Consider the following 9,064-nt stretch of genomic DNA (forward strand, 5'->3'; position numbering starts at 1 on the left):
ATTTCAACGAGTTGCACCGGCAGCTGCATAAAGGCTAGATGTTCAAAGAGGACAGGTACATTCGCCGGATCGAATGTCTGATGCGACGACAACGAGGAGGGACCGAACTTGTGTTGCGCAGCATATGTTTGCGTTGCGCAGCGTATCTCATTACCGTGTGCTGGAAAACCGATGGTACGTAGTCCGGGTGGGGCATAAAGCGTGAGGGCGCACCTGTGATAAAATGCAATGTCTAAACAGTTTCTTTATTGTTTCAGTTACTAACGCGCGGACGACACAAGTGACACTGCGCTAACACGACCAACATCGTGTGCTAAACAAATGCACGATAGCTGCCATGCCAAAGTCCCGTTCGGAAAGAGCTCGATTGAAACACTTATGGGCTAAGCAGACACGCTGTTCATCAAGTAATCAGGAACCTCAAGTCACTGTTTCTTTACCTGCTACGAAGTGATTGCAAGAGCGCTGTGAGCGCTGTGTCCACGTCGTCCATCCGCGCCTCGTCCCTTTTCATGCGCTAATAAGTATAAGATATAAGTATAAGAAGTGATTGCTGCAGACGCGGGAATTCGCTGTCGGTTTCCACGGCGACCCGTCGGTGTTGACGCGATGTATTGCTTGCACCCATTTCTTTCGTCTCGTTGCCTGAAGCGTCACGGCAGGAAACCGAAAAAATCGCACGTTTGGAGGCTTTCCGCTGGCATTACTGCAGCCTACGGCAGCACATCGCTGTGGCATCACACACACACACACAAAAAAAAAGCTGCGATCCCGCCCGCGGAGAAGCAGCGCGGCCAACACGGAGAGCTCGTATGTGCGTGTATGGCGACTAGAACTATATACACGTGTGTGCGTGTGTGCGTTCGCTGTGGCGGATGTCACAAAAAGGTTTCCGACCTTCGCCACTAGTGACGCCGTCAGAGTACTTCTGGTGCGCATGCGCAGAAGGCGCCCATGAAAAAGGTCCATTCCAGGTCACGAACGGCATGCGCGTTATCGTAGTGACTCGCATTCTGAACAAGAAAGTAACGAGCGCAGAGTGTTCGAGAAAGAAAACGCAAGCAAGGCAGATGGCAATTATCGTTGTAGAACAAGATAAGCCCCAAAGGGTGCAAACTTTTTAAAGATTGTACCGATCCATTTTTCCGTCTCGATTTATAGCTGAGCGGGTTTACTGGCCAGTGGGCCCCGAGGGCGAGCGGAGACGGCAGCGGAGCGCTGCACGAAAGTAAGAGGTTTAGCTCAGTGATCCCTCGCTCGGTCAACCGTAGTAAAGTCCCTAATAAGAAAAGTACCGCCATCTACTCTTTCCTCCGCAGCCTCCTCTCCTAAAGCGCTTGCTTTTTTTTTTTTCTTTTTGCTTGCGAAAGCCAAGTCGACGGTGGCGCACCTAGAAAGTCTACGTTGAAGCTTTCAGGCCGGGCGCACGCCGCCGGCGACTGCGGCTGCGCAGAGGACTTTCCACATGGCCTTGAGGCGGAATATATATATATATATATATATATATATATATATATATATATATATATATAAAGAAGTGAGAAGCGCGCGCTATCATAGTCCAATCGGAGTCACAGGAGAGGGTGAAGCGGCGTGAATCAAAGGAAGGCGGTACTTTTCTTATATATATATATATATATATATATATATATATATATATAGGGACTTTAAACCGTAGCTCTTTGCTGCGCCACCTGTCGAACAAGGTTGATAGCTGAGCAGGTTTACGGTTTCCTCACCACATCGGAGCGCGCGCAGCGGACCAGCGTTTTTGCGAAACAAACATGGCGACCACCCGCACGAACAGCGGCACGTCACCGGCGTCCTATTCATACGTGACTTTGGCTCTCCTGCAGGCGAAAAACCCTCAGAGGTGTTTCACCAATGAAGATGACCTCTGTATACTGCGAGTGGTTTCAGCAACGAAGCCATTTGGCGACTATTTGAAGTGGATGACCGCGATCGAGAACCTGAAACGAGCGCTTGGCCGCGCGAGCTGACGATAACTCCAACCTTGTTCGACAGGTGGCGCAGCAAAGCGCTCAGCTCTAAAAAACACAGAGCACTGTGGGGCCACAATAAGTATGAGGTGGTGCGCGGAATCTGAAAAGGAGTAATGGTGCCAGCGCTAACATTCGCAAATGCCATTCTATGCTTAAAATCGGATATATTGGCGTGTTTGGAAGTTAACCAAAGATCAGTAGGCCGGTTGGCTTTGGGAGCCCACGGTAATACCACAAATGAGGCAGTGCAGGGTGACATGGGTTGGGCCTCTTTTGAAGTCAGAGAAGCACAGAGAAAAATTAGTTTTGAAGAAAGGCTCAGGAACATGGATGAAAATAAATGGGCGGCTAAAGTGCACAAGTATCTCTACATGAAAAGCGTGGACACAGAATGGAGGAAGAGGTTAAGGAAGTTGGCAACCAAGTACATGATAATCGAAACTGTAAATAGACAACCAGGAGTCATCAGAAAGAAAGTGAGAGAAATAGAGACCGTGAATTGGATGCAAAGAATGGAGACAAAAATTACAATGGAGATTTACAAGAATGAGAAGAAAGAAATTAGAAGGGAAAATCTGTACGATAGCACAAAGGGCAGTGCCTTGCTATTTGAGGCTCGAGCCGGTTGCCTAAGGACCAAAACATACCGGAACAAATATTGGGAACTAGATGAGGCATGTGTATGCTGCAGCAAAGATCCAGAGACCACTCAGCACATCCTAATGGAATGCGACGCGGTCCACTCAGCGAGAACCGTAGGTAACGCGCAACGCCAAGAAGCGCTTGGGTTTAAAGTGGAAGGAAACATCAACAGATCAGCCGTAAAGATAAGCAAGAGACGATTAGAGTACTGGTGGAAAAAAAGTAGGGAAAAGATGGATACGACCTGATATCTTAAAATCATAGGTAGCGGTATAAGGTAAATTTTTGAAAAAGAAAAAGAATAATGAGAGGTATACAAAAATGCTAGATAAAGCACATGTATAGTATACCTGAATAAATCAAGCAGGCTAGGTGACTATTTGTCGCCGCCCCGTTTCAAAGGGGATGCCAATAAATCATCATCATCATCATCATCTCTATAGTCGGGTACAACTTGAGTCTGCGGTGAAGCCCCGCCCACGCCCTCATAACCGCCAGCCACTGTTCCTCCGCGAAGTTGCAAATAGTTCGTACTTCAAACTTTCTATGTTACCTAAATAAGGGGGTAACCACAAAAATAAAATTATAAACGAGTAATTTTATACGTTTTCACTATTATAGTGCAACGTACAAGTACGACAAATACAGTCGTATCAAGTACGACGCCATTTTTAAAACGTCGAATAACGACGTTTTTGTGCCAAAAACGACATTTTTGTGCCGTGTGCCTTTCTTGCCAACTGCTGCTTTTTTTTTAAGTTGTATCCTGCTATAGGGTTACTGTATATGCTCCATTTGGGGAGGAGAGTCGCGCATCTGATTGAACGCGCCGCTCGCAACCCTATTCGCCAAATCTGGACACCTCCACAAAAAGTAAACGTTTGAGGGGAAGCCAACTAAACTGCACAGCTGCGCTTGCACGATAGAGTTTCTATATGGCCTGCACTGCCGCCCGCCGCGCCACCATCGTCGCGAGCCTCTGTGCGCTGCCGCTCGCCGCGCCACCGCCTTCGCGGAATGGAGCAAGCACACTCGTCAGCTGAGCCACGCCGTATCCTGCATGCAAGAGGAGTGGCTTTTCTGCTTAACACGGAGGCGTCAGCGGGCACCATGGCGGTACCATGACAGTAACTCAGGTCAACCGAGTGAGGAATCGCTGAGCTTTAAACTCTTCCTTTCGTGCGGCGCTTCGCTGCCGTCTCCGCTCGCCACCTCGTTCCGCTGGTCCATAAACCCGCTCAGCTATAACTCTCTACTATGTATCCCACCGAGCGGCCGATCCCAGTGATAACAGCTGCACGGTGGCGGCCGAGTTAATGATGGAAGTAAAAAAAATAATAGAAAAAAGTCGTAATTTCGCTAGAAAGACGATGCATCGATTGTGATAGCCGTATAAAGTCGTAAACATTCGCTTACTAATAAATAGACAAGCACGGTGTCACGCGCACACAGGTAAACATGAACACATCTCGCTCGATGACCGCGATGACTCGGTGTGAAAACGCCAGAGTAAGTAAGCGCGCCAGCAGCAGTGGGCAAATTGACCGTCGCGCTGTCTCTCGTCTCACTTCAACGCGAACTAAACGTCGAAAGCACAGCGCATACGAAGCTACCGGCACTCGGCGCATGCACTTTTCTCCATAGCAAATAGCTTTGAAGATGAGGCTCACACGGGCACGCACTTCGCCCACATCGCAGATCACTTTCAAGATACGGCGACCGCGCTGTGAGCAGTAGCCGACGGAGCAGAACACACCCCCCCCCCTCCCTCTCTCTCTCTCCGTCGCCTTGCCCCCTTGCCTGACACGCGAAAGAAGACCGCGCGGTTCCGGCCTGCCTTCCTCCCTCGCGTGCGCTTCATCGAGCCGCGATTGCCGGCTCACCCTCGTATACGCTTTCACTCGCGCACGCAGCGTACGGCGCGCGGCGACGATTTTATCGCCGTTGGATTTAATACGGAACCTCACAGTGATGGCGAAGGCGACGACGATGGCGACACCGACGGCACAAATGCACTTGGAGTGTCCATATAATTGCTATCGCAATAAAATGAGCACCAGAAATTTCTGAGCGCCAGAAATTCCTACGAAATGTGGTAGTGTGACCCGTGTTTAAGTACATGACCGACTTAATCGTCGTGATTAGGTTCGACAACCGCCAATCGTGTTTGCCGCTATCATAGCTACTTAAGCGCTGTCTTGCTGTCTGTGTACAAATCCGCCAAAGTTCGATTCTTTATTAATTGGTTCTTTCTGGTGATGTCTCTGCTTCTTAACTGCCACAATATTATGGCAACTTGTCAGTTGGCACCGACCCGAGGCTGAAAATTCGACTTAAAACCAAATTACAAAATTTTGTGAAAGATAATTAAAAAACGTTACAATATAAGCGGTGGAAACTGTCATCTTATCTATGGTAGTCATCATAAGTCAGCGAGGGCTCCACAGATTTCAACGCAGGCAGCAAGAAACGCACATCCCGTGGCAATAATACCGCACTCTGCGTACATACTATATACAGGATGTCCCAACTATTATGCACCAAGATTTAAAAATATGCAAATGCCACATAACTGGACAGAACCAAGGTAATGTTGTTTGCCGTCGCTTGGAGATACTCAGATTATTCTTGGATTCCCCCTAATTACGTAATTAGCCCTTATTAATGAATGAACTTCTCAAATATTATAGTTGTATGAAAAGTGTCAATGCGAAAATTGTACAGCAACATGAAAAACTCCCGATACGAATTTCTGTTGCTCAATACCTGCTACAGGAAAGTGTTTTTCTGAGCTTGAAAGAAGCCCGCAATTACACGCAAAGTATAGTATCATGCGTGTGCCACGTGACTGGCCGCTTGAGGTACCCTGTATACATATAGTACGGGGATTAAATAAAACTCCTGCAAATGATCTAAAGCCGCTCGGAACCAACAGTCCTAGCTCTTGGCATCATCAACACGAGCTCGAGTCCGGTGCCAGGGCGATGTCAGTGCCCGTAGCGTTGCATGCATATTCTCCATTAAAATTTCCCCGGCAGACAAAAATGAGCCAATCTTGGCGACAAAAAGAGGTCCAGAACCACCCTTCGTGCTTGGTGAAAAACATACATTCCCCTCATAGAATACGCGACTGTGAACATCTCATCCAAGTTTTGCAGTCGTGCACGGCGCGGGGAGTTCACATGTTGAGCGCTAAGTCATCTTTTTCCCATGCACTTTTTTTTCCAAACAGGGGCCTTCTCCTCTCCAGCTTTCCAGATTCCCATGTACGGCTGCTATTGACGGATAGTCTGACATCAATCAAAAAATCATCGCCCAAGCACTCTGTACAAATGGTTAACCAGCCAAGCTGAAACGTGCGGCCCCGGTGTTTATCACTGGGATAATTCCGATGGTTCATTAAAGTCTTTCTCAATTATTGGTTACGTCTTTGTGTTTCTTAATGAGGTTACACACAGGTTTGGCTGCGGCGGAGAAAACGACTCACTGACGGTATAGGCCCGCAGTCCGCCGTTCGCGCATTGACACTTGCGATTCTTGAAAATTCAATTGCTTCAAAATTAAATCTGTCCGTCACGTAAGACAACGAATTGCTCATACCCTCTTAAGCAATGGTTCATACCAGTAGCGCACCCAGGATCTCTGCCAGGGGGGGGGGGGGGGGGGGGGGTTGGCAGTTTGCCAATACCATCTAAACAGCATTAATTTCGATTCATTCACGGGAAATTGTCAAAAAATGCACTTTTTGCGAGTGTGCAGACGATTGCGCGTCTCAAATCTTAGTTGCAGTACTCAAATGCGTAAGGAAAGAAAAGGGGTTAAGCAAAAGGGGGGGTTAAGTCGGCCTCAGGGGGGGGGGGGGGGTTACAACCCCCGAGGCCGACTTAACCCCCCCTTTTCCCACTGGTTCATACCCACTGGTTCATACCCCCGTAAACGCGGCCTCCCCATTACGACGACAGAAGAGAAGTGAAATTCTACGCTGGAATGATGAAAGGCAACGGAGCCAGCTGGGGAAGAAGACGAACGCGGGAGCAGTGGCACGAGCGTGTTCGCGCGGTTACGCCGAGAGGCGCCAACGAACCAGTTGTGGAAGAAGACGACGACGATCGAGCCCTTGCTGATGATGATAGTGTTCGGCGTACAGGCGACAGATGGACCAATTGGCTAGCCACATACAGGTTCGCTATAAAATGGTGTTTGAACCAGTTCGCTTCATTGTAATGTTACTGTGTGTACTCGTTGTCGCAGTTAACTAAACAGGCCGAAGTAAGCGAAAATTGGCATTTCTAATTGCCATAAGAATTACACACTTCCTGAAGAATCCGACTATCAACTGCTCACGCTCAGCCGCGCCCGCCCACGTAAGAATTAAACTTAGGCCACACTGCTTATCCGTGTTGTAGCCGTCTGGTGTCGCTAATTTCGATTAGTCTTGAACACTCAACTAGCCTCGAACCTCGCAAAGCTTAAGACCAGACCACAGGTAGATTACGTCTGCCGCGCCTCGCGGGGAATGGCGGTTAGCATCTACAAAGAACGCGTGCGCGCTCATTCCCGGCCGCTCCTGGCTAGACTCCTTGGCACACCTCGCTTTGTATTCAGCTATTGGTAGCGATTCAAAATGCGCACCCTAGATTTCACTACTGTCCATGTAAGACAAAGTCAGTCTGCACCACAGAACACCGCGAGAAAGGAGCACATGAGCGTGAATACGCACCTTAGCCCTTTCGTGTGCATTGCAAACGTTGCGCTATACCACATTACCATGCACACTAAAGTTGCTCTTAGCTGCGTTGCGTAGATACCGCAGCCAACACAAGGTGCTGAGATGAGCCCTTTCCCCGGCCGTCTTTGAGGTTCCCACCTTTGAGGTGCGTCCCCGTCATGGTCGAAGCTCGTTACGTTAGGAATTCTTTCAATGTGAGTCCGGAGTGAAGCATTCATTGCTGAGCCGATGTGCGCGTTTACGACGTACTGACACGAGCGAACCCAAATACACGTTTATTCGAGCCTCGGAAATTGTGTGATCGCTGTAGAGATGAGTGCGAAAGGAAATGTGCTACCCATGCCACTTGGTACGAGAAAAAACAGCCGCGTGCAACTATCCAGTGCACTGTAGCACAGAAAAGAGATGAGGCCAACGTTACTACTGTAACGGCTACCGAAAATATGGACTGCCAACAGCGCCTGTCAATTTCTGCTTAAAGAACAAACACAACACTGAAGCGAGGTGACGTAACTACACGCCGTAGGTGAGGCGCCGTCCCGCTCCTTCGGAACGGAGGACGGTGAGGTTGAAGTAGGATGTGCGATGGCTATCGCACATCCCACTTTTGCAGAAATCCTAGATCCAGAAACGCTTTAACAAACGAAATTGTTTTTTTTTTCGCGAAACAGTGGCGGATGTACGCAGTGTGCATGTGGCTCAAAAGCCCAAGCGTAAATGGATATCTTTCTTAGACGCATGTGTTGCTTATCTGAGCATCAACTATACATATGTGTACCTAAACCTTATCGCTTGTAGAGAGCTACTTTTTTTTCAGGCTGTACAAAAAAAATGTCACAGTTTCGCCCTAAGGGCGAAGCAATGAATGCGATAGCAACACAGCAATGTCATACGAAGTAAGGTGAGCGGCTTTGGTAGCAATATGAATTGTAGTAAACATGATCTGATTAAGTAAGCAGGTGTGCTGCGGCGTAAGTAGACCGACATGAAGAGAGACTCGATGACCACGAGAAGGCGCGTGTGAAACGGTGGTGTTGATGAGAAGCGCTTCCCGTGGGCAGCGCGCGTGCGAAGGGACACACCTGTAGCGCTGCACTGCCGATCCGGGCAGCAGTACATGTGTAGCGTGCGTTGGAAAATGTGGCCCGACTATTACTAACTGAATGAACAAGCATGGTGTGAGCGCCCACAAACAAACATGAATAGATCACACTGAATGACTGCAGACGACTGACAAAACGCTGGCAGCAAGCCCGTACGCTGCAGCGGGCGAAGGTACGTGCGGTCTATCGCTTAAACAGAAACTGAGCGGCGAATGCACAGTGCATAAAGGCCAGAGCCGTGTGGAGATAAGAGACGGTGCGGTGAGCGGCGAGCGCGGTTGTTGGCAGAGTATAAGTGCCTCCCCCCCCCCCCCCCCCCGCTCCCTCCGGCGCTGGCTTCCTGCTTCCTTGCTTGCGCGTGGGAGAGATAAGAGACGGCGCGTTCGAGCGACGAGCGCGTTTGTTGGCAGAGTAGAAATGCCCCCCCCCCCTCCCCCCGCTCCCTCCGGCGCTGGCTTCCCGCTTCGTTGCTTGCGCGAGGGAGATTGAGTGCGTTCGCTCTCCGTGATAGCGCGCATCCCCGCACGCTTCCCGGAAGCTCTGGCATACGGCGCGCGGTGAAGATTTTATCTATACGGAACCTCACG

Source organism: Dermacentor silvarum, chromosome 1 (assembly GCF_013339745.2).
Source record: "Dermacentor silvarum isolate Dsil-2018 chromosome 1, BIME_Dsil_1.4, whole genome shotgun sequence".
Classification (NCBI taxonomy): domain Eukaryota; kingdom Metazoa; phylum Arthropoda; class Arachnida; order Ixodida; family Ixodidae; genus Dermacentor; species Dermacentor silvarum.